Below are 22637 nucleotides of genomic sequence, written 5' to 3'. Positions count from 1 at the left end.
TAAAGAATGGCACGCTAACAAATACACAACACTGTAGCGCTATGAGATGAGGTCTAAAAGGATGATTGAGACCATGACATGGTGATACGACGCAAGACGTCACATTGTACGGAGCGGTACAGCGCAATACACGGTCAAAAAAACAGCCACCACATAAAATAGTAACAATACAGTGCAGTCCTATGATACATTGTCTAAAATAACAAATCTAGACAGTGACAAGGCGATACGATGCAAGATGTAACGGTATATTGAGCGGCACAAGGCAATATGCGGCCAAAGAACAGACAATTAAAACACACAATACAGTGCAGCGCTATGACACGATCTCTAAAGTTACAATCGAGACAATGACAGGACAATACAATGCAAGGCATTACGGTATACCGGGCGGCGCAAAGCGATATGCAGACAAATAAATAACATGGGACTCAAAAATTGACAATACGCTCCGGTACGATCCCGGGAACTCGGAAATGACGGTCAAGAAAATGACAGGGCGATACAACAGAAGACATTACAGCATACAGGGCGGTACAAGCCAATGCGTGGTCAAATAAAGAATAGCTGATTCGAAAATTGACAAGACTGTGAAGTACAATCCCAGGCGGTCTGAAATAAGCCAAGACAATGACAAAGAATTACAATGCAAGACGTGACAGTATACGGGGCGCTGCAAGGCAATACCCGGTCAAATAAAAAAAAACGCTAAAAAATTCGCAATACATTTCAGTCCTATGACAAAACGTCAAGAATGACCGTCAAAACAAGGACAGAGCAAGGAAAGACAACTCATAACACAATACAGGGAAGTACAAGACAAGACACGTTCAAATAAATAACAGTCAATTACAATACCCACAATACAATTGAGTCCTATGACACAACATCTAAAATGACAAATCGACACAATGACAGGACAATACTACAATGCAAGACATCGCATTATACAGAGCAACATAAGGCAATAAACAGTCAAATAAATAACAGCCGATTCAAAATTTAACTGTATAGAGCACTACAGTTGCAGATGGTCTGAAATGACAATCGATACAATGATAGGGCCATATGATACAAGACATGACATGACACAGGGCAGTACAAGGCAATACGCAGCTTAATGAAAAGCAACCCATTAAAATACCAACAATGCAACACAGTCCTATGACACAATGTCTAAAATGACAATCGATACAATGATGAGGCACTGCAATACAGATATCGCGCTATACAGTGGTACAAGGCAATACGCGGTCAAAAAACCAAGCACATAAAATACTAACAATATGGTGCAGTCCTATGACGGATTGTCTAAATAGACAGTCAAGACAATCACAGAGCAACACGATGCCATACGTACCACAATACAGGGCAGCACGAGGCAATATGTGGCCAAATGAGTAACAGCCGATACCCACAATAGAATGCAGCGCTATGACACCATGTCTAAAATGTCAGTCAAGACAATGACAAAATGACAGAATGCAAGATATCACGGTATACAGGGCGCTACAAGGCAATACGCAGTCAAATAACTAACAGTCAACGTACTGCACTACATTGTGAATTTTGTTAATCGTAGATGGTCTGAATTGACAGTCCACGCGATGACAGTGCGATACAATGCAAGACGTAAGGCTATACAGGAGCAGTACACAGCAATACGCGGTCGTTTAAAAAAAAAAACAGCCGATGAAAAAATTCACAATATGGTGCAGTCCTATGACACAATGTCTAAGATGACAGTAAAAACAATACCATAGCAATACAGTGCAAGACGTAACGGTATAGCAGGCAGGACAAGTCAATATGCAGTCAAATCAAGAATGGCCGATTAAAATAACCGCAATACAGCGCAATGCTATGACACAATCTCTAAAATGACAATCGAGACGCTGACGGGGCAATACAATGCAACACCTAACAGTATACAGGGCAGTACAGGGTAATACCAAGTCACATACAAAACAGCCGATGAAAAAATTAACAATACAGTTCAATATAATCCCAGACAGTCTGAAGTGACAGACAATGAGCAGGCAATACAAAGCTAGACATAATAGCAGGCATAACACCGTAACACAGTCAAATAACTAACAGCCTGTTAAAATACCCACAATACATTCCAGTCCTAGGACACGATGTCTACAGTGACAGTTAAGACAATGACGGAGCAACGCAATGCAAGACATAACATTATACGGGGCAGTTCAAGGCCAATATGCAATCAAATAAGGAATGACCAAACAAAAAACTGACATTACAGTGCAGTACTATGACAGAATGTCACAAAAGACAGTCAAAACCGTGACACGCTTATACAAAGGAATACGTAACACAATACTGAACAGTAGAAGGGAATACACAATGCAATACAGCACTAATTAAAGAAAAACCACAATACAGCGCAGTACAATCAAACACATTCTCAGGTGGCAGGAAAGGCAGTTACAGAGGAGTAACATTTGAGACAGAACACCATACAGGCCAGTCCAAGCCGGTACGCGGGCACACAAAGTACAACTGATTAAGAAGCTCGCGATATGGTGCCTGTCGATGCTACAATGTATCGGATGGCTCTCGGGACAGTCACAGGGAAATACAATCCAACATATCAGAAAATAAAGGGCGGGACAAAGCAATAAAAAGTTAAATATAGAGCAACGGATCAAATCCACCCACAATGCGGTGCCGTAAAATCCCAGAGAGTCTCAAATGACAGTGCAGACAATGACAGGGTAATAAAATGCAAGACGTGACAGTATACAGGGAGGTACAATGCAATACAGAATAAAGTAAGGACCGAGCGATCGAAACCCCACAATAAAGAACGGTACGATTCCAAACAACCTCGGGTGGCAATCGAGACAGTTACAGGGTGGCAGAATTGAAGACACGACATTACACAGTGCCATTTAATGCTGTATGCAATCAAATAAATACCAACCGATAAAAAAAACCCACAACGCCGTGGCGGGACAACACAAAAATAAATGAGATGACAGTCCAGATTATGACAGGGCAATACAATGTGAGACATAACACAATACAGGGTGGTACAGTACAATACTCAGTCAAAAATAAACAACCCATTAAATAACCCGTAATACAGTGCAGGACAATGCCAATATATGCAGGACAGCAGCCAGGAGGATGACAGAGCAGTACAAGACAAAATGTAACACAATACAGGGCGCTGCAATGACAAAATATATCAGATAGCAGTCAGAACGACAACAGGGCAATGCAATGCAAGACAACACAGCACAAGGCGGTAACGACGCAATGCATGCTCAAGAAGAGCAACCGATAAAATTCCCCAAATACATATGAGGACAATCCCAGAATGTCTAAAATGCCAGTGAAGAGAATGACACAGCAATACAGGCCACTGCCATGCAGGGGAGCGGAAAAGGGCTCTTGGGCTGGCCATTATTGATAGAGTAAGCTAATTAACTTATAGTCACATTAGCATTGGAAGAAAATATGTAGGTCCCCACTGGAGACACACTCGGGCCTGTATTGCGAGCCATCCCCCAAAGTAGAACTACCACTCATAACAGCTTCCACTGATGGTTATAGCTCAAACAGCAACCTGGGGAAGAAAGAGAGAAGTAAAAGCAAAAGGGAGAGAAAAAAGAGAAACAGGGTGGCGGGGGGAGGAGGGGGACGGGGGGAAGAAGAGAAAAAAAGGGGGCAGGCCGTGGAAGAGAGGAAAAAAAAAGGGGACAGCGGAAGAGAAGAAAAAATAAAAGGGGGCGGCTGTGGAGAAGAGAAGAGAAAAAATGGGGAGAAGAGAGGTGAAAGAGGAAAAAAACGGGGCAGAGGGGCGGAAGGAAAAAAAAGGGGGCAAAGTGAATAAGAAAAAAAAAGAGGGGCAGAGGGAATAAGAGAAAAAAACCAAGGGGGCGGCAGTGGGCAGAGAAGAAAAAAAAAAGGGGGCAGTGGGAGAGGAGAAGAAAAAAGGGGCTGGGCAGGAAGAAAAGAAAAAGGGGAGCAGGGGGGCAAAAAGAAGAAAAAGGGGAGCAGGGGAGGGAAAGAAGCAAAAAGGGGGCTGGCGGGGAAAGAGAAGAAGAAAAAGGGGGGTTGGGGAGGACGAGGAAAAGAAGAAAAACGGGAGCAAAGGGGGGGAAAGCAGGAAAAAAGGGGGCTGGCGGGGCTAGAGAAGAACGAAAAGGGGGTGGCTGTGGGGAAGAGAAGAAAAAAAGGGGGCAGAGAGGCGGAAGAGAAGAAAAAGAAGGGGCGGCGGGGGGAAGAGAAGGAAAAAACAGGGGAAGAGGGGGAGGAGAAAAAAGGGGGCATAGAGCAGGGAAGACAATAAAAAGGGGAGCAGGAGGAGGGAAGAGGAAAAAAGTGGATGGGACGGGAAAGAGAAGAAGAAAAAGGGAGGCTGGGGAGGAAAAGAAAAAAAGGAAGCAGCGGGGGGGAAGACAAGAAAAAAGGGGAATGGGGGGAAGGATGAAAACACAGAGGGGCAGAGAGGAGGGAAGACAAGAAGGGGGGCAGAAGGGGGAAGAGGAACAAAGCGGACTGTGTGGGAAGAAAAGAAGAAAAAAGAAGGGGGGCTGGACGGCGGGAAGACAAGAAAAAAGAAGGGGGGCTGGACGGCGGGAAGACAAGAAAAAGGAGCAGGGGGGAAAGAGGAAAAAAGGGGGGCAGCTGACGGGGGAAGAGAAGAAAAAAGGGGGGCAGCTGGCGGGGGAAGAGAAGAAAAAAAGGGGGGCAGAAGGGCAAAAGAGGAAAAAAGGGGGGCAGACAGGCTGAACAGGAAAATAAAAGCGGGGCAGAGAGGTTAAGAAGACAAAAGGGGGTGGCAGTGGGAAGAGAAGAAAAAAGGGGGCAGCTATAGGGAAGGGAAGAGAAAAAAGGGGGGCAGAGGGGTGGAGAGGATAAAAAAGTGGGCGGCAGTGGGAAGATGAAAAAAGGGGGGCTGGGGAAGAAGAGGAGGAAAAAAAAGACGGGCAGCGGGGGTAAGAAAAAAGGGGCTGCTGTGGGAAGAGAAGAAAAAAGGAGGGCAGAGGAGCAAAAGAGTAAAAAAATGAGGAAGCAGCTGTGGGGAGAGAAGAAAAACAGGGGGTGAAAGGGGCAGAAGAGGAAAAAAGGGTAGGGGGGGAAGAGGGGCGGAGGAGGAAAAAAGGGTGGGGGGAAAAGGGGCGGAGGAGGAAAAAGAGGGGGCAGCAGTAGGAAGAGAAGAAAAAGGGGGCTGGGGAGTAAGAGAAGGAAAAAAACAAAGGGCAGCTGTGGGAGAGTAGAAAAAAGGGGGGCTGTAGGAAGAGTAGAAAAAAAAGGGGGCAGAGGGGCAGAAGAGGGAAAAAAGGGGGAAAGGGGCAGAAGAGGAAAAAAGGGGGTAGCTGTGGGGAGAGAAGAAAAAAAAGGGGGCGGCTGTGGGGAAAGGAAGAAAAAGGGGGGCAGAGGGGCGGAAGAGGAAAAAAGGGGGGGAAAGGAGCAGAACAGAAGAAGAAAGGGGGTTGTGGAGGAAGAGGAGGAAAAAAAAGACGGGTGGCTGTGGGGAAGGGAAGAGAAAAAGAGTGGGTTGTGGAGGAAGAGGAGACAAAAAGACGGGCGGCTGTGGGAAGAGTAGAAAAAGGGGGTTGGGGAGGAAGAGGAGGAAAAAAAAGACGGGCGGCTGTGGGGAAAGGAAGAAAAAAAAGTGGGTTGGGGAGGAAGAGGAGGAAAAAAAGATGGGCGGCTGTGGGAAGAGTAGAAAAAAGATGGGCAGCTGTAGGAAGAGTAGAGAAAAAAAAGAAGGGGGCATCTGGGAAGGAAGAAGAAACACAAGGGGGACAGAAGGGCAGAAGAGGAAAAAAAGGGGCACAGCCGTGAGGAAGAGAAGAGAAAAAAGGGGGGCAGAGGGGCAGAAGAGGAAAAAAGGGGGGCAGAGGGGCAGAAGAGGAAAAAAGGGGGGCAGAGGGGCAGAAGAGGAAAAAAGGGGGCGGCTGTGGGGAGAGAAGAAAAAAAGGGGGTGGCTGAAAGGAAGAAAAAAGGGGCAGAGGGGTAGAAGAGGAAAAAAAGGGGGCGGCCTTGGGGAGAGAAGAAAAAGAGGGGGGAAAGGGCAGAAGAGGGAAAGAAGGCTGGGGAGGAAGAGGAGGAAAAAAACGACGTGCAGCTGTGGGAAGAGTAGAAAAAAAGGGGGAAAGCAGCAGAAGAGGAAAAAAGGGGGCGGCTGAGGGGCAGAAGAGGTAAAAAAAGGGGGCGGCTGAGGGGCAGAAGAGGTAAAAAAAGGGGGCGGCTGAGGGGCAGAAGAGGTAAAAAAAGGGGGCGGCCTTGGGGAAAGAATAAAAAAGGGCGGGGGGGAAAGGGGCGGAAGAAGAAAAAAGGGCGGGGGGGAAAGGGGCGGAAGAGGAAAAAAGGGCGGGGGGGAAAGGGGCGGAAGAGGAAAAAAGGGTGCAGCTGTGGGAAGAGAAGAAAAAAGTGGGCTGGACAGGAAGAGGAAAAAAAACAACGGGCAGCTATGGGAAGAGTAGAAAAAAGGGGGGGCTGTGGGAAGGGGAGAGAAAAACCGGGGGTCTGTGGGAAGGAGGAAGAAACAAAAGAGGGACAAAAGGGCGGAAGAGAAAATAAAGGGGGGCGGCCGTTTGGAAGACAAGTAAAAAGGGGCTGGGAAGAAAGAGGAAAAAAATAGGGGCAGCCGTGAGGACAAGAAGAAGAAAAGGGGGCAGCCGTGGGGACGAGAAGAAGAAAAGTGGGTGGCGGGGGAAGAAAGGAAAAGGGGAATAGGGTGGTAAAAAGAAGCAAAGAAGGGGAGCGGCAGGGGAAGAGAAAAAAAGGGGGGGTGGTGGGAAGAGAATAAAAAAGGGGAGGGGGCGGAGAGGAAAAAAAAGGGGAGAAAAGGGGCAGGAGAGGAAAAAAGGTGGTGGCTATGGGGAGAGAAGAAAAAGGGGGACGGGGGGGCAGAAAGGAAGAAAAAAGGGGCAGGGGCGGAAGAGGAAAAAAGGGGGCGGCTGTGGGGAGAGAATAAAAAGGGGGCGGCTGTGGGGAGAGAATAAAAAGGGGGCGGCTGTGGGGAGAGAATAAAAAAAGGGGGTGGCCGTGGGGAAGGGAAGAAAAAGGGAGGCAGGGGGCGGCCTTGAGGAGGGAAGAAAAAGGCAGGGGGGGAAAAGGGGCGGAAGAGGGAAAAAAGGGGACTGGGGAGGCAGAGTAGAAAAAAGGGGGGGCTGTGGGAAGGAGGAAGAAACAAAAGGGGGACAGAAGGGCGGAAGAGGAAAAAAAGGGGGGTAGAGGGGGTAAGAGAAAAAAGGGGGGCGGCAGTGGGAAGAGAAGAAAAAGGGGGCTGGGAAGGAAGAGGAAAAATATAGGGGCAGCTGTGAGGAAGAGAAGAAAAGGGAGGGGAGAAAGGGGCGGAAGAGGAAAAAAGGGGTCGACTGTGGGGAAGGGAAGAAGAAAAGGGAGTGGTGGGGGAAGAAAAGAAAAAAGAGGGGCTGGACAGGAAGAAAAAAAAAGGGGAGCAGGGGGGCGAAAAGAAGGAAAGAAGGTAGAGGGGCAGAAGAGAAAAAGACGGGGGGGGAAGGGGCGGAAGAGAAAAAGACGGGGGGGGAAGGGGCGGAAGAGAAAAAGACGGGGGGGGAAGGGGCGGAAGAGAAAAAGACGGGGGGGGAAGGGGCGGAAGAGAAAAAAAGGGGTCGGCTGTGGGAAAGGGAAGTGAAAAAAGGGGTCGGCGCGGTAAAAACAGAATAAAAGGGGAGTGGGGGACAAAAAGAAGGAAAGAAGGGGGGCGGCGGGGGAAGAGAAAAAAGGGGCGGCGGTGGGGGAAAAAAACGGGGGGGAAAAGGGAAAAGGGGCAGAAAAGGAAAAAACGGGGTCGGCTGGACGGGAAGAAAAAAAAAGGGGAGCAGGAGGGCAGAAGAGAAAAAGAAAGGAGGGAGAGGGGCGGGAAGAAGCAAAAAAGGGGAGGAGGGGGGCGGGAAGAAGCAAAAAAGGGGAGGAGGGGGGCGGGAAGAAGCAAAAAAGGGGAGGAGGGGGGCGGGAAGAAGCAAAAAAGGGGAGGAGGGGGGCGGGAAGAAGCAAAAAAGGGGAGGAGGGGGGCGGGAAGAAGCAAAAAAGGGGAGGAGGGGGGCGGGAAGAAGCAAAAAAGGGGAGGAGGGGGGCGGGAAGAAGCAAAAAAGGGGAGGAGGGGGGCGGGAAGAAGCAAAAAAGGGGCTGGCAGGGAAAGAGAAGAAGAAAAAGGGGGTCGGGGAGGATGAGGAAAAGAAAAATGGGAGCAAAGGGGGGGAAAGAAGGAAAAAAGGGGGCTGGCGGGGCTAGAGAAGAAAGAAAAGGGGGCGGCTGTGGGGAAGAGAAGAGAAGAGGGGGGCAGAGAGGCGGAAGAGAAGAAAAAAGGGGGCGGCTGTGGGAAGAGAAGAAAAAACAGGGGGGCAGAGGGGCGAAAGAGGAAAAAAGGGAGGGAAACTGTAGAAGAGGAAAAAAGGGGGGTGGCTGTGGGGAGAGAAGAAAAAAAGGGGGTGGCTGTGGGGAAAGGAAGAAAAAAGGGGCAGAGGGGTAGAAGAGGAAAAAAGGGGGCGGCCTTGGGGAGAGAAGAAAAAGGGGGGGGAAGGGCGGAAGAGGGAAAGAAGGCTGGGGAGGAAGGAGAAAAAAACAACATGCGGCTGTGGGAAGAGTAGAAAAAAAGGGGGCAGAGGGGCAAAACACGAAAAATGGGGGGAAGGGGCAGAAGAGGAAAAAAGGGGGCGGCTGGGGGAAAGGGAAGGGAAGAAAAAAGTGGGCGGCCTTGGGGAAAGAAGAAAAAAGGGCGGGGAAAGGGGCGGAAGAAGAAAAAAGTGGGCTGAACAGGAAGAGAAAAAAAAACACCGGGGGGGGGGGGCTGTGGGAAGGGGAGAGGAACACCGGGGGGGGGCTGTGGGAAGGGGAGAGAAACACCGGGGGGGGGCTGTGGGAAGGGGAGAGAAACACCGGGGGGGGGGCTGTGGGAAGGGGAGAGAAACAAGAGGGGGACAAACGGGCGGAAGAGAAAAAGGGGGGCGGCCGTTTGGAAGACAAGTAAAAAGGGGCTGGGAAGAAAGAGGAAAAAAATAGGGGCAGCCGTGAGGACAAGGAGAAGAAAAGGGGGCAGCCATGGGGACGAGAAGAAGAAAAGTGGGTGGCGGGGGAAAAGAAGAAAAAGGGGAGTAGGGTGGTAAAAAGAAGCAAAGAAGGGGAGCGGCAGGGGAAGAGAAAAAAAGGGGGGGTGGTGGGAAGAGAATAAAAAAGGGGAGAAAAGGGGCAGGAGAGGAAAAAAGGTGGTGGCTATGGGGAGAGAAGAAAAAAAAGGGGGCAGATGTGGGGAAAGGAAGAAAAATGGGGGCGGGGGGGCGGAAAGGAAGAAAAAAGGGGCAGGGGCGGAAGAGGAAAAAAGGAGGGGAAAGAGGCGGAAGAGAAAACAGGGGGGCGGCTGTGGGGAGGGGAGAGAAAAAACTGGGGGGCTGTGGGAATGAGGAAGAAACAAAAGGGGGACAGAAGGGCAGAAGAGGAAAAAAGGGGGGCGGCAGTGGGAATAGAAGGAAAAGGGGGCTGCGAAGGAAGAGGAAAAATATAGGGGTGGCTGTGAGGAAGAGAAGAAAAGGGGGCTGGATGGGAAGAAAAGTAAAAGGGGAGCAGGGGGGCAAAAAGAAGGAATAAAGGGGGCAGCGGTGGGAAGAAAAAAGGTGGGGAAGGGGTGGAAGAGGAAAAAAACAGCGGGGAAAAGGGGTCGGCTGTGGGGACGGGAAGAAAAGAAAAAGAGGGGCCGGGACGGGAAGAAGGAAAAGAGGGGGACAGAGAGCAGAGAGAATAAAAAGGGAGGCGGGGGGCGGCCTTGGGGAGAGAATAAAAAGGGAGGCGGGGGGAAAAGGGGCGGAAGAGGGAAAAAAGGGGACTGGGGAGGCAGAGTAGAAAAAAAGGGGGTGGCTATGGGAAGAGTAGAAAAAAGGGGGGGGCTGTGGGAAGGGAAGAGATAAAATGGGGGGGCTGTGGGAAGGAGGAAGAAACAAAAGGGGGACAGAAGGGCGGAAGAGGAAAAACAGGGGGGTAGAGGGGGTAAGAGAAAAAAAGGGGGGTGGCAGTGGGAAGAGAAGAAAAAGGGGGCTGGGAAGAAAGAGGAATAATATAGGGGCAGCTGTGAGGAAGAGAAGAAAAAAGGGGGCGGCTGTGAGGAAGAGAAGAAAAGGGAGGGGAGAAAGGGGCGGAAGAGGAAAAAAGGGGTCGACTGTTGGGAAGGGAAGAAAAAAGAGAGGGCTGGACGGGAAGAAAAATAAAAGGGGAGCAGGGGGGTGAAAAGAAGGAAAGAAGGGAGAGGGGCGGAAGCAAAAAAAGGGGTCGGCTGTGGGGAAGGGAAGCAAAAAAAGGGGTCGGCGCAGTAAGAACAGAAAAAAAAGGGGAGCAGGGGGCAAAAAGAAGGAAAGAAGGAGGCAGCGGGGGAAGAGAAAAAAGAGGCAGAAGGGGAAAAAACGGGGGGGGAAGGGGCAGAAGGGGAAAAAACAGGGTCAGCTGTGGGGAAGGGAAGAAAAAAGGGGGGGCTGGACAGGAAGAAAGAGAAAGGGGAGCAGGGGGGCGAGAAGAAGGAAAGGAGGGGGAGGGGCGGAAGAGAAAAAGACAGGAGGGGGAGGGGAAGCAAGAACGGGGGCGGCGGAGGAAAAAGGAGGGGGGGAAGGGGCGGCGGAGGAAAAAGGAGGGGGGGAAGGGGCGGCGGAGGAAAAAGGAGGGGCAGCAGTGGGAAGAGAAAAAAAGGGGGCTGGGGAATAAGAGAAGGAAAAAAACAACGGGCAGCTGTGGGAAGAGTAGAAAAAAGGGGGGCTGAAGGAAGAGTAGAAAAAAGGGGGGCTGAAGGAAGAGTAGAAAAAAGAGGGGGGAAAGGGGCGGAAGAGGGAAAAAAGGGGGGCAGATGGGCGGAAGAGGGAAAAAGGGGGCGGCAAGGAAAAAAAAGGGGGGCAGGGGGGCGGCAAGGAAAAAAAAGGGGGGCAGGGGGGCGGCAAGGAAAAAAAAGGGGGGCAGGGGGGCGGCAAGGAAAAAAAAGGGGGGCAGGGGGGCGGCAAGGAAAAAAAGGGGGGCAGGGGGGCGGCAAGGAAAAAAAGGGGGGCAGGGGGGCGGCAAGGAAAAAAAAGGGGGCGGCCTTGGGGAGAGAAGAAAAGAGGGGGGGAACGGGCAGAAGAGGAAAAAAAGGGGGGCAAAGGGGCAGAATAGGAAAAAAGGGGGCGGCTGTGGGGAGAGAAGAAAAAAGGGGGGCAGAGGGGCGAAAGAGGAAAAAAGGGGGGCAGAGGGGCGAAAGAGGAAAAAAGGGGGGTTGGGGAGGAAGAGGAGGAAAGAAGAGACGGGCAGCTGTGGGGAAGGGAAGAGAAAAAAAGAGTGGGTTGTGGAGGAAGAGGAGACAAAAAGACGGGCGGCTGTGGGAAGAGTAGAAAAAAGATGGGCGGCTGTGGGGAAAGGAAGAGAAAACTGGGTTGGGGAGGAAGAGGAGGAAAAAAAAACACGGGCGGCTGTAGGAAGAGTAGAAAAAAGATGGGCGGCTGTAGGAAGAGTAAAGAAAAAAAAAGGGGGCATCTGGGAAGGAAGAAGAAACACAAGGGGGACAGAAGGGCAGAAGAGGAAAAAATAGGGGGGTAGAGGGGGTAAGAGAAATAAGGGGGGCAGCAGTGGGAAGAGAAGAAAAAAGGGGCTGAGAAGAAAGAGGAGAAAAAAGGGGGCGGCCGTGAGGAAGAGGAGAAAAAAGGGGGCGGCCGTGAGGAAGAGGAGAAAAAAGGGGGCGGCCGTGAGGAAGAGGAGAAAAAAGGGGGCGGCCGTGAGGAAGAGGAGAAAAAAGGGGGCTGGATGGGTAGAAAAGAAAAAAAAAGGGGAGCAGGGGGGCAAAAAGAAGGAAAAAAGGGGGGCGGTGGAAAGAAAAAAAAGGGGGGCAGAGGGACAGAGAAAAAAAGAGGGGAAAAGGGGCGGAAGAGGAAAAAGGGGTCGGCTGTGGGGAGAGATGAAAAAAAGGGGGGCAGCGAGGTGGAAGAGGAGAAAAAGGGGTTGGCCCTGGGGAGAGAAGAAAAACGGGAAGGAAAGGGGCGGAAGAGAAGAAAAAAGGGGGCTGGGGGCAGAAGAGGAGGAAAAAAAATAACGGGCAGCTGTGGGAAGAGGAGAAAAAAGGGGGGGAAGGGACGGAAGAGGATAAGAAAGAGGGACAGAGGGCGGAGAGGACAAAAACGGGGGAAAAGGGTAGAAGAGGAAAAAAGGGGGCGGCTGTGGGGAGAGAAGAAAAAAAAGGGGGCAGCTGTGGGGACAGGAAGAAAAAGGGGGGCAGAAGAGGGGAAAAAAGGGGGTGGCCTTAGGGAGAGAAAAAAGGGGGGGAAGGGGCGGAAGAGGGAAAATGGGGGGGAAGGGGCGGAAAAAAACAACGGGGGGCTGGGGAGGAAGAGGAGGAAAAAAACAACGGGCGGCTGTGGGAAGAGTAGAAAAAAGGGGGCGAAGAGGGGCGGAAGAGGAGGAAAAAAAATACGATGGGCTGCTATGGGAAGAATAGAAAAAAGGTGGGGGCTGTGGGGAGAGAAGAAAAAAAAAGGGGTGGCTGTGGGGACAGGAAGAAACAGGGGGGCAGCGGGACGGAAAGGAAGAAAAAAGGGGCAGGGGGCGGCAGAGGGAAAAAAAGGGGGCGACCTTGGGGAGAGAAGAAAAAGGCGGGGGGAAGGGGCGGAAGAGGGAAAGAAGGCTGGGAAGAAAGAGTAGGAAAAAAAGGGGGGCAGAGGGACAAAAGAAGAAAATAAGGGGGCGGCTGAGGGGAAGGGGAGAGAAACAAAAGGGGGACAAAAGGGCGGAAGAGAAAATAAGGGGGGCGGCCGTTTGGAAGACAAGTAAAAAGGGGCGGGAGAGGACGAAAAAAAGGGGAGAAAAGGGGCGGGAGAAGACGAAAAAAAGGGGAGAAAAGGGGCGGGAGAAGACGAAAAAAAGGGGAGAAAAGGGGCGGGAGAGGACAAAAAAAGGGGGGAAAAGGGGCGGGAGAGGACGAAAAAAAGGGGGGAAAAGGGGCGGGAGAGGACGAAAAAAAGGGGGGAAAAGGGGCGGGAGAGGACGAAAAAAAGGGGGGAAAAGGGGCGGGAGAGGACGAAAAAAAGGGGGGAAAAGGGGCGGGAGAGGACGAAAAAAAGGGGGGAAAAGGGGCGGGAGAGGACGAAAAAAAGGGGGGAAAAGGGGCGGGAGAGGACGAAAAAAAGGGGGGAAAAGGGGCGGGAGAGGAGGAAAAAATGACAGGCAGCTGTAGGAAGAGTAGAAAAAAGGGGGCGGCTGTGGGGAGGGAGGAGGAAAAACGGGGGGGCTGTGGGAAAGAGGAAAAAACAAAAGGGGGACAGAAGGGCAGAAGAGGAAAAAAGGGGGGCAGTGGGAAGAGAAGAAAAGGGGCTGCGAAGGAAAAGGAAAAATATAGGGGCAGCTGTGAGGAAGGGAAGAAAAAAGGGGGCTGGATGGGAAGAAAAGTAAAAGGGGGTCGGCTGTGGGGAAGGGAAGAAAAGTAAAAGGGGGTCGGCTGTGGGGAAGGGAAGAAAAGAAAAAAAGAGGGGGCTGGACAGGAAGAAAAGAAAAAGAGGGGAGCAGGGAGGCAAAAACAAGGAAAAGAGGGGGCAGCGGGGGAAGAGAAAAAAAGGGGGGCGGCTTTGGGGCAGGCAGAGAAAAAAAAGGAAGACAGAAGGGCAGAAGAGGAAAAAAGTGGGCTAGAGGGGGTAAGAGGAAAAAAAGGGGCACGGCCGTGAGGAAGAGAAAAGAAAAAAGGGGGCGGCTGGGAAGGAAGAAGAAAGAAAAAGGGGGACAGAGGGGCAGAAGAGGAAAATAAAGTGGGGTAGAGGAGGTAAGAGAAAAAAAGGGGGGCAGTAATGACAAGAGAAGAAAAAAGGGGGCTGAGAAGGAAGGGGAAAAAATAGGGGGGGCCGTTCGGAAGAGAAGAAAAGGGGGCAGCAGGGTAAGAAAAGAAAAAAGGGGGCTGGATGGGAAGAAAAGAAGAAGGGGAGCAGGGGGCAAAAAGAAGGAAAAAAGGGGGGCGGCAGGGGAAGAGAAAAAAGGGGGAGAGGGGGCGGAGAGGAAAAAAGGGGGGACAGAGAGGACAAAAAAGGGGGGAAAAGGGGCAGAAGAGGAAAAAAGGGGGCAGCTGTGGGGAGAGAAGAAAAAGAGGGGGTGGATGTGGGGAAAGGAAGAAAAAGGGGGGCAGAAAGGAAGAAAAAAGGGGCAGGGGGGTAGAAGAGGAAAAAAAAGGGGGCGGCCTTGGGGAGAGAAGGAAAGGGGGCTGAAAAGGGGCCGAATAGGGAAAAAAGGGGGGGAAAGGGGCGGAAGCGAAGAAAAAAAGAGGGCTGAAAAGGGGCAGAAGAGGAGGAAAAAAATAACAGGCGGCTGTGGGAAGAGAAGAAAAAAAAGGGGGGGAAAGGGGCAGAAGAGGAAAAAAAAGGGGGGCGGCTGTGGGGAAAGGAAGAAAGAGGGGGCCAGGGGGGCAGAAGAGGTAAAAAAGGGGGCAGCCTTGGGGACATAAGAAAAAAGGGAGGGGAAACGGGGCGGAAGAGGGATAAAAGGGAGGGGAAACGGGGCGGAAGAGGGATAAAAGGGAGGGGAAACGGGGCGGAAGAGGGATAAAAGGGAGGGGAAACGGGGCGGAAGAGGGATAAAAGGGAGGGGAAACGGGGCGGAAGAGGGATAAAAGGGAGGGGAAACGGGGCGGAAGAGGGATAAAAGGGAGGGGAAACGGGGCGGAAGAGGGATAAAAGGGAGGGGAAACGGGGCGGAAGAGGGATAAAAGGGAGGGGAAACGGGGCGGAAGAGGGATAAAAGGGAGGGGAAACGGGGCGGAAGAGGGATAAAAGGGAGGGGAAACGGGGCGGAAGAGGGATAAAAGGGAGGGGAAACGGGGCGGAAGAGGGATAAAAGGGAGGGGAAACGGGGCGGAAGAGGGATAAAAGGGAGGGGAAACGGGGCGGAAGAGGGATAAAAGGGAGGGGAAACGGGGTCAGCTGTGGGGAAGGGAAGAAAAAAGGGGGCGGCTGTGAGGAAGAGAAGAAGAAAGGGGGTGGTGGGGGAATAAAAGAAAAAAGAGGGGGCTGGACGGGAAGAAAAGAAAAAAACAGAAGCTGGATGGGAAGAATAAAAAAGGGGGCACGGGGGTGAAAATAAGGAAAAAAGGGGGTTGCCGGGGAAAGAGGAAAAAAAAGGGGGGCAGCTTTGGGGAAGGGGAAAAAAAGGGGGGCAGCTTTGGGGAAGGGAAGAGGAAAAAAAAGGGGGGCAGAAGGGCAGAAGAGGAAAAAAGTAGGCTAGAGGGGGTAAGAGTAAAAAAGGGGCGCAGCCGTGAGGAAGAAGAGAAAAAAGGGAGTGGCTGGGAAGGAAGAAGAAAAAGGGGGACAGAGAAGCGGAAGAGGAAAATAAAGTGGGGTAGAGGGAGTAAGAGAAAAAAGGGGGGCAGCAAAGAGAAGAGAAGAAAAAAGGGGGCTGGGAAAGAAGGGGAAAAAAATAGGGGGGGCCGTTCGGAAGAGAGGAAAAAAATAGGGGCGAATGTGGAGAAAAGAAAGGGGAGCAGGGGTGCGGCCATGGGGAAGGGAAGAGAAAAAAAAAGGGGGACAGAGGGTGGAGAGAACAAAGAAGGGGGGAAGGGGCAGAAGAGGAAAAAAAGGGGGCAGCTGTGGGGAAGGGAAGAAAAAAAAGGGGGCGGATGTGGGGAAAGGAAGATAAAAGCGGGCAGGGGGGCGGCAAGGAAGAAAAAAAGGGGCGGCCTTAGAGTGAGAAGAAAAAGGGGGGGAAAGGGCCGGTAGAGGGAAAGAAGGGGACTAGGGAGGAAGAGTAGAAAAAAAAAACAGGGCGGCCGTGGGAAGAGTAGAAAAAAAAAGGGGGAAGGGGCAGAAGAGGAAAAAAGGGGGTGGCTGTGGGGAGAGAAGAAAAAAAAAGGCGGGCACAGGGGTGGAAGAGTTAAGAAAGGGGGCAGCCTTGGGGAGGGAAGAAAAAAAGCGGGGGAAACGGGGCAGAAGAGGAGGAAAAAAGGGGGCTGAGGAAGAGAAGGAAAAAAAATGACGGGCGGCGGTGGGAAGAGTAGAAAAGAGGGAGGCGGCTGTAGGAAGGGGAGAGAAAAAATGGGGGGGCTGTGGGAATGAGGAAGAAACAAAAAGGGGGGTAGAGGGCATAAGAGAAAAAAACGGGGCTGGGAAGGAAGAGGGAAAAATAGGGGCGGCCGTTCAGAAGAGAAGAAGAAAACAGAACTGGACGGGAAGAAAAGAAAAAAGTAGGGGAACGGGGCGCAGGGGAAGAGAAAGAAAAGGGGAACAGAAGGGCAGGAGAGAAGAAAAAAAAGTAGGGAAAAAAGGGGGCGGCTGAGGGAAGGGGAGGGAAAAAAGGGGGCGGCTGAGGGAAGGGGAGGGAAAAAAGGGGGCGGCTGAGGGAAGGGGAGGGAAAAAAGGGGGCGGCTGAGGGAAGGGGAGGGAAAAAAGGGGGCGGCTGAGGGAAGGGGAGGGAAAAAAGGGGGCGGCTGAGGGAAGGGGAGGGAAAAAAGGGGGCGGCTGAGGGAAGGGGAGGGAAAAAAGGGGGCGGCTGAGGGAAGGGGAGGGAAAAAAGGGGGCGGCTGAGGGAAGGAAGAAGAAACAACAGGGGGACAGAAGGGCGGAAGAAGAAAATAAAGTGGAGTAGAGGGGGTAAGAGAAGAAAAAGGGGCTGGGAAGGAAGAGGAAAAAAAGGGGGGGGAAAAGGGGCGGGAGAGGAGGAAAAGAAGGGGGGGAAGGGGGCGGGAGAGGAGGAAAAAAAGGGGGGGAAAGGGGGCGGGAGAGGAGGAAAAAAGGGGGGGAAAGGGGGCGGGAGAGGAGAAAAAAGGGGGGGAAAGGGGGCGGGAGAGGAGAAAAAAGGGGGGGAAAGGGGGCGGGAGAGGAGAAAAAAGGGGGGGAAAGGGGGCGGGAGAGGAGGAAAAAAGGGGGGGAAGGGGGCGGGAGAGGAGGAAAAAAGGGGGGGAAGGGGGCGGGAGAGGAGAAAAAAAAGGGGGGAAAAGGGGCGGGAGAGGAGAAAAAAAGGGGGGAAAAGGGGCGGGAGAGGAGAAAAGCGGGCGGCTGTGGGGAGAGAGGAAAAAAAAACGATGGGCAGCTGTGAGAAGAGTAGAAAAAGGAGGGGCTGTGGGAAGAGTAGAGGAAAAAAAAGGGGCAGCAAAGGGGGCGGAAGAGGAAAAAAAGGGGCGGCAAAGGGGGCGGAAGAGGAAAAAAAAGGGGCGGCAAAGGGGGCGGAAGAGGAAAAAAAAGGGGCGGCAAAGGGGGCGGAAGAGGAAAAAAAAGGGGCGGCAAAGGGGGCGGAAGAGAAGAAAAAAGGGGCGGCAAAGGGGGCGGAAGAGAAGAAAAAAGGGGCGGCAAAGGGGGCGGAAGAGAAGAAAAAAGGGGCGGCAAAGGGGGCGGAAGAGAAGAAAAAGAGGGGGCTGAGGAGGAAGAGGAACAAAAAAAAACAATGGGCAGCTGTGAGAAAAGAGTAGAAAAAGGGGGGGGCTGTGGGAAGAGTAGAAGAAACAAATGGGTGACAGAGGGGCGGATGAGGAAAAAAGGGGGGGGAAGGGGCGGAAGAGGAAAAAAGGGGGCCGCTGTGGGGAGAGAGGAAAAAAAGGGGGTGGCTGTGAGAAAAGAAAGAAAGAGAGGGGCATGGGGGTGGAAAGGGAAAAAACGGGTCAGGGGGGCGGAAGAGGAAAAAAAAATGGGGCAGGGGCGGAAGAGGAAAAAAAAATGGGGCAGTGGCGGAAGAGGAAAAAAGGGAGTGGCTGTGGAAAAAGAAGAAAAAAGGGGGGAAAAAGGGGTGGAAGAGGAAAGAACGGGGGAAGGGGCGGAAGACGGAAAAAAGGGAGGGGAAAAGGGGCGGAATGGGAAAAGAAGGGGGCAGCAGTGGGAAGAGTAGAAAAAAGGGGGCTGGGGAGGAAGAGGAGGAAAAAAATGACAGGCAGCTGTAGGAATAGTAGAAAAGAGGGGGGGCTGTGGGAAGGAAGAAGAAACAAATGGGGGACAGAAAGGTGGAAGAGGAAAATAGTGTGGGGTAGAGGGGGTAAGAGAGGAAAAGGGGGCGGCTGTGCAGAAGAGGAGAGGAAAAGGGGGCGGCTGTGCAGAAGAGGAGAGGAAAAAAGGGGGGGCAGAGGAGCGGAAGAGGAAAAAAGGGGGGCGGCGGTGGGAAGAGAAGAAAAAAGGGGGGGCAGAGGAGCGGAAGAGGAAAAAAGGGGGGCGGCTGTGGGGAGAGAAGAAAAAAGGGGGGGCAGAGGAGCGGAAGAGGAAAAAAGGGGGGCGGCTGTGGGGAGAGAAGAAAAAAGGGGGGCAGAGGGGCAAGAAAAGAAAAAAGGGGGTGAAAGGGGCGGCTGTGGGGAGAGAAGAAAAAAGAGGGGGCTTGGAAGGAAGAGGAAAAAAGGGGGTGAAAGGGGCGGCTGTGGGAAGAGTAGAAAAAGAGACGGGCGGCTGTGGGAAGAGTAGAAAAAGAGACGGGCGGCTGTGGGAAGAGTAGAAAAAGGGGGTTGGGGAGGAAGAGGAGGAAAAAAAAGACGGGCGGCTATGGAAAGGGAAGAGAAAAAAGGGGGCTGCTGTGGGAAGGAAGAAGAAACAAAAGGGGGGCGGCTGTGGGAAGGAAGAAGAAACAAAAGGGGGGCGGCAGTGGGGGTAAGAGGAAAAAAGGGGGGCGGCAGTGGGGGTAAGAGGAAAAAAGGGGGGCGGCAGTGGGGGTAAGAGGAAAAAAGGGGGGCGGCAGTGGGGGTAAGAGGAAAAAAGGGGGGCGGCAGTGGGGGTAAGAGGAAAAAAGGGGGGCGGCAGTGGGGGTAAGAGGAAAAAAGGGGGGCGGCAGTGGGGGTAAGAGGAAAAAAGGGGGGCGGCAGTGGGAAGACAAGAAAAAGGGGGCAGCGGGGTAAGATAAGAAAAAAAGGGAGAAGGGAGGCAAAAAGAAGGAGAAAAAGGGGGCGACACGGGGCGGGAGAGGAGGAAAAAAGGGGGCGACACGGGGCGGGAGAGGAGGAAAAAAGGGGGCGACACGGGGCGGGAGAGGAGGAAAAAAGGGGGCGACACGGGGCGGGAGAGGAGGAAAAAAGGGGGCGACACGGGGCGGGAGAGGAGGAAAAAAGGGGGCGACACGGGGCGGGAGAGGAGGAAAAAAGGGGGCGACACGGGGCAGGAGAGGAGGAAAAAAGGGGGCGACACGGGGCGGGAGAGGAGGAAAAAAGGGGGCGACACGGGGCGGGAGAGGAGGAAAAAAGGGGGCGACACGGGGCGGGAGAGGAGGAAAAAAGGGGGCGACACGGGGCGGGAGAGGAGGAAAAAAGGGGGCGACACGGGGCGGGAGAGGAGGAAAAAAGGGGGCGACACGGGGCGGGAGAGGAGGAAAAAAGGGGGCGACACGGGGCGGGAGAGGAGGAAAAAAGGGGGCGACACGGGGCGGGAGAGGAGGAAAAAAGGGGGCGACACGGGGCGGGAGAGGAGGAAAAAAGGGGGCGACACGGGGCGGGAGAGGAGGAAAAAAGGGGGCGACACGGGGCGGGAGAGGAGGAAAAAAGGGGGCGACACGGGGCGGGAGAGGAGGAAAAAAGGGGGCGACACGGGGCGGGAGAGGAGGAAAAAAGGGGGCGACACGGGGCGGGAGAGGAGGAAAAAAGGGGGCGACACGGGGCGGGAGAGGAGGAAAAAAGGGGGCGACACGGGGCGGGAGAGGAGGAAAAAAGGGGGCGACACGGGGCGGGAGAGGAGGAAAAAAGGGGGCGACACGGGGCGGGAGAGGAGGAAAAAAGGGGGCGACACGGGGCGGGAGAGGAGGAAAAAAGGGGGCGACACGGGGCGGGAGAGGAGGAAAAAAGGGGGCGACACGGGGCGGGAGAGGAGGAAAAAAGGGGGCGACACGGGGCGGGAGAGGAGGAAAAAAGGGGGCGACACGGGGCGGGAGAGGAGGAAAAAAGGGGGCGACACGGGGCGGGAGAGGAGGAAAAAAGGGGGCGACACGGGGCGGGAGAGGAGGAAAAAAGGGGGCGACACGGGGCGGGAGAGGAGGAAAAAAGGGGGCGACACGGGGCGGGAGAGGAGGAAAAAAGGGGGCGACACGGGGCGGGAGAGGAGGAAAAAAGGGGGCGACACGGGGCGGGAGAGGAGGAAAAAAGGGGGCGACACGGGGCGGGAGAGGAGGAAAAAAGGGGGCGACACGGGGCGGGAGAGGAAAAAAAGGGGGCAGCTGTGGGAAGAGAAGGAAAAAAGGGGGCGACACGGGGCAGAAGAGGAAAAAAGGGGGCAGCTGTGGGAAGAGAAAAAAAGGGGGCAGCTGTGGGAAGGGAAGGAAAAAAGGGGGCGACACGGGGCAGAAGAGGAAAAAAAGGGGGCGACACGGGGCAGAAGAGGAAAAAAAGGGGGCGACACGGGGCAGAAGAGGAAAAAAAGGGGGCGACACGGGGCAGAAGAGGAAAAAAAGGGGGCGACACGGGGCAGAAGAGGAAAAAAAGGGGGCGACACGGGGCAGAAGAGGAAAAAAAGGGGGCAGCTGTGGGAAGAGAAGTAAAAAAGGGGGCGACACGGGGCAGAAGAGGAAAAAAGGGGGCACCTGTGGGAAGAGAAGTAAAAAAGGGGGCGACACGGGGCAGAAGAGGAAAAAAAGGGGGCGACACGGGGCAGAAGAGAAAAAAAGGGGGCGACACGGGGCAGAAGAGGAAAAAAAGGGGGCGACACGGGGCAGAAGAGGAAAAAAAGGGGGCGACACGGGGCAGAAGAGGAAAAAAAGGGGGCGACACGGGGCAGAAGAGGAAAAAAAGGGGGCGACACGGGGCAGAAGAGGAAAAAAAGGGGGCGACACGGGGCAGAAGAGGAAAAAAAGGGGGCAGCTGTGGGAAGAGAAGTAAAAAGGGGGCGACACGGGGCAGAAGAGGAAAAAAGGGGGCACCTGTGGGAAGAGAAGTAAAAAAGGGGGCGACACGGGGCAGAAGAGGAAAAAAAGGGGGCGACACGGGGCAGAAGAGAAAAAAAGGGGGCGACACGGGGCAGAAGAGAAAAAAAGGGGGCGACACGGGGCAGAAGAGAAAAAAAGGGGGCAGCTGTGGGAAGAGAAGTAAAAAAGGGGGGCGGAAGAGGAAAAAAGGGGGCAGCTGTGGGAAGAGAAGTAAAAAAGGGGGGCGGAAGAGGAAAAAAGGGGGCAGCTGTGGGAAGAGAAGTAAAAAAGGGGGGCAGAAGAGGGGAAAATAAAAGGGGGGCGGCCGTGGGGCAGAAGAGGGGAAAATAAAAGGGGGGCGGCCGTGGGGCAAAAGAGGGGAAAATAAAAGGGGGGCGGCCGTGGGGCAGAAGAGGGGAAAATAAAAGGGGGGCGGCCGTGGGGCAGAAGAGGGGAAAATAAAAGGGGGGCGGCCGTGGGGCAGAAGAGGGGAAAATAAAAGGGGGGCGGCCGTGGGGCAGAAGAGGGGAAAATAAAAGGGGGGCGGCCGGCGGGGGTAGAAGGGCAGAAGAGAAAAAAAGGGGGCGTCTGGCAGGGGTAGAAGGGCAGAAGAGAAAAAAGGGGGCAGCTGTGGGAAGAAAAAGGAAAATAAGAGGGGGGCAGAAGGGCAGAGGAGAAAAACACGGAGGGCAGCGGCAGGGAAGAGAGGGGAAAAAAAAAAAGGGGGCAGCGGCAGGGAAGGAGAGGAAAAAAAAAAGGGGGCTGGGGGGTGGGGAGAGAAAAAAAAAAGGAGGGATCACACCACCACAGCGCTCCAATTTAGAAACAAAAATTAAGAAACTCACAATTCAGTACAATACAATCCCAGACACTCTAAAGTAAATCAGGACAACGACAGGGCAATACAGTGCAAAGAAATAACATTATACAGAGAGGTGCACGGCACTACACACTCAAATAAAGAACAGCCAATGGAAAAATTGAAAATACATTGCCATCAAATGTTAGAAAACATCAGATGTCATTCAAGACAGTGACAGAGCGACACAACGGAAGGCTAGCACAATACTGGGCAGTACAAGGCAATATGCAGCTAAACAAAGAACAACTGATAAAAAAATTCACAACAGAGTGCAGTCTTATGACGATCTACAAAGCGACCGTTACGACAATGACAGGGCGATACAATGCCACACGTTACGGTATACAGGGCAGTACAACCCAATACGCAGACAAGTAAGCGACAGCCAATTACAAGACCCACAATACGGTACACTACAATGCCAGACAGTCTCAGATGTCAGTCAAGACAAGGACAGGGCAATACAGTGCAAGACATAACATTATACAGGTCAGTACAAGGCAATACACAGTCAAATAAAGACCAGTAAATTACAATACCCAAAACACACTGCGGTACAATGGCAAATCCCACGTGTCAGTCAAGACAATGTCAATGCAAAACGGAACACCGTGCAGGGCAGTCCAAGGCAATACCCAGTCAAATAAAGAACAGCCAGTCAGAAAACCCACACTACGCTGCCGTACAATCTCAAAAAGTCTCAGATGGCAGTCAAGACAATTACAGGGCAATACAGTGCAGTATGTGACACAATACAGTCCAGCGCAAGGCAATATGTAGCCAAATAAAGAACAGACAGTTAAAAAATTCACAATGCAGTGCACTACTTGACACAATGGATCAGATGGCAATCAAGATGATGACGGGGCAATACAAGGCAAGACGCGACACCATATGGGGACAGACAAGGCAATATGCAGTTGTTGCGGGCAGAGCGATTAACTTCACTCCTGAGAGAGAAGTCGAGAAACATTTAGAAACACACACACACAGGGATTCAACAAAG

Source organism: Larus michahellis, chromosome 8 (genome assembly GCF_964199755.1).
Source record: "Larus michahellis chromosome 8, bLarMic1.1, whole genome shotgun sequence".
Taxonomy (NCBI): Eukaryota; Metazoa; Chordata; class Aves; order Charadriiformes; family Laridae; genus Larus; species Larus michahellis.
Note: the sequence above shows the minus strand (reverse complement) of the source record.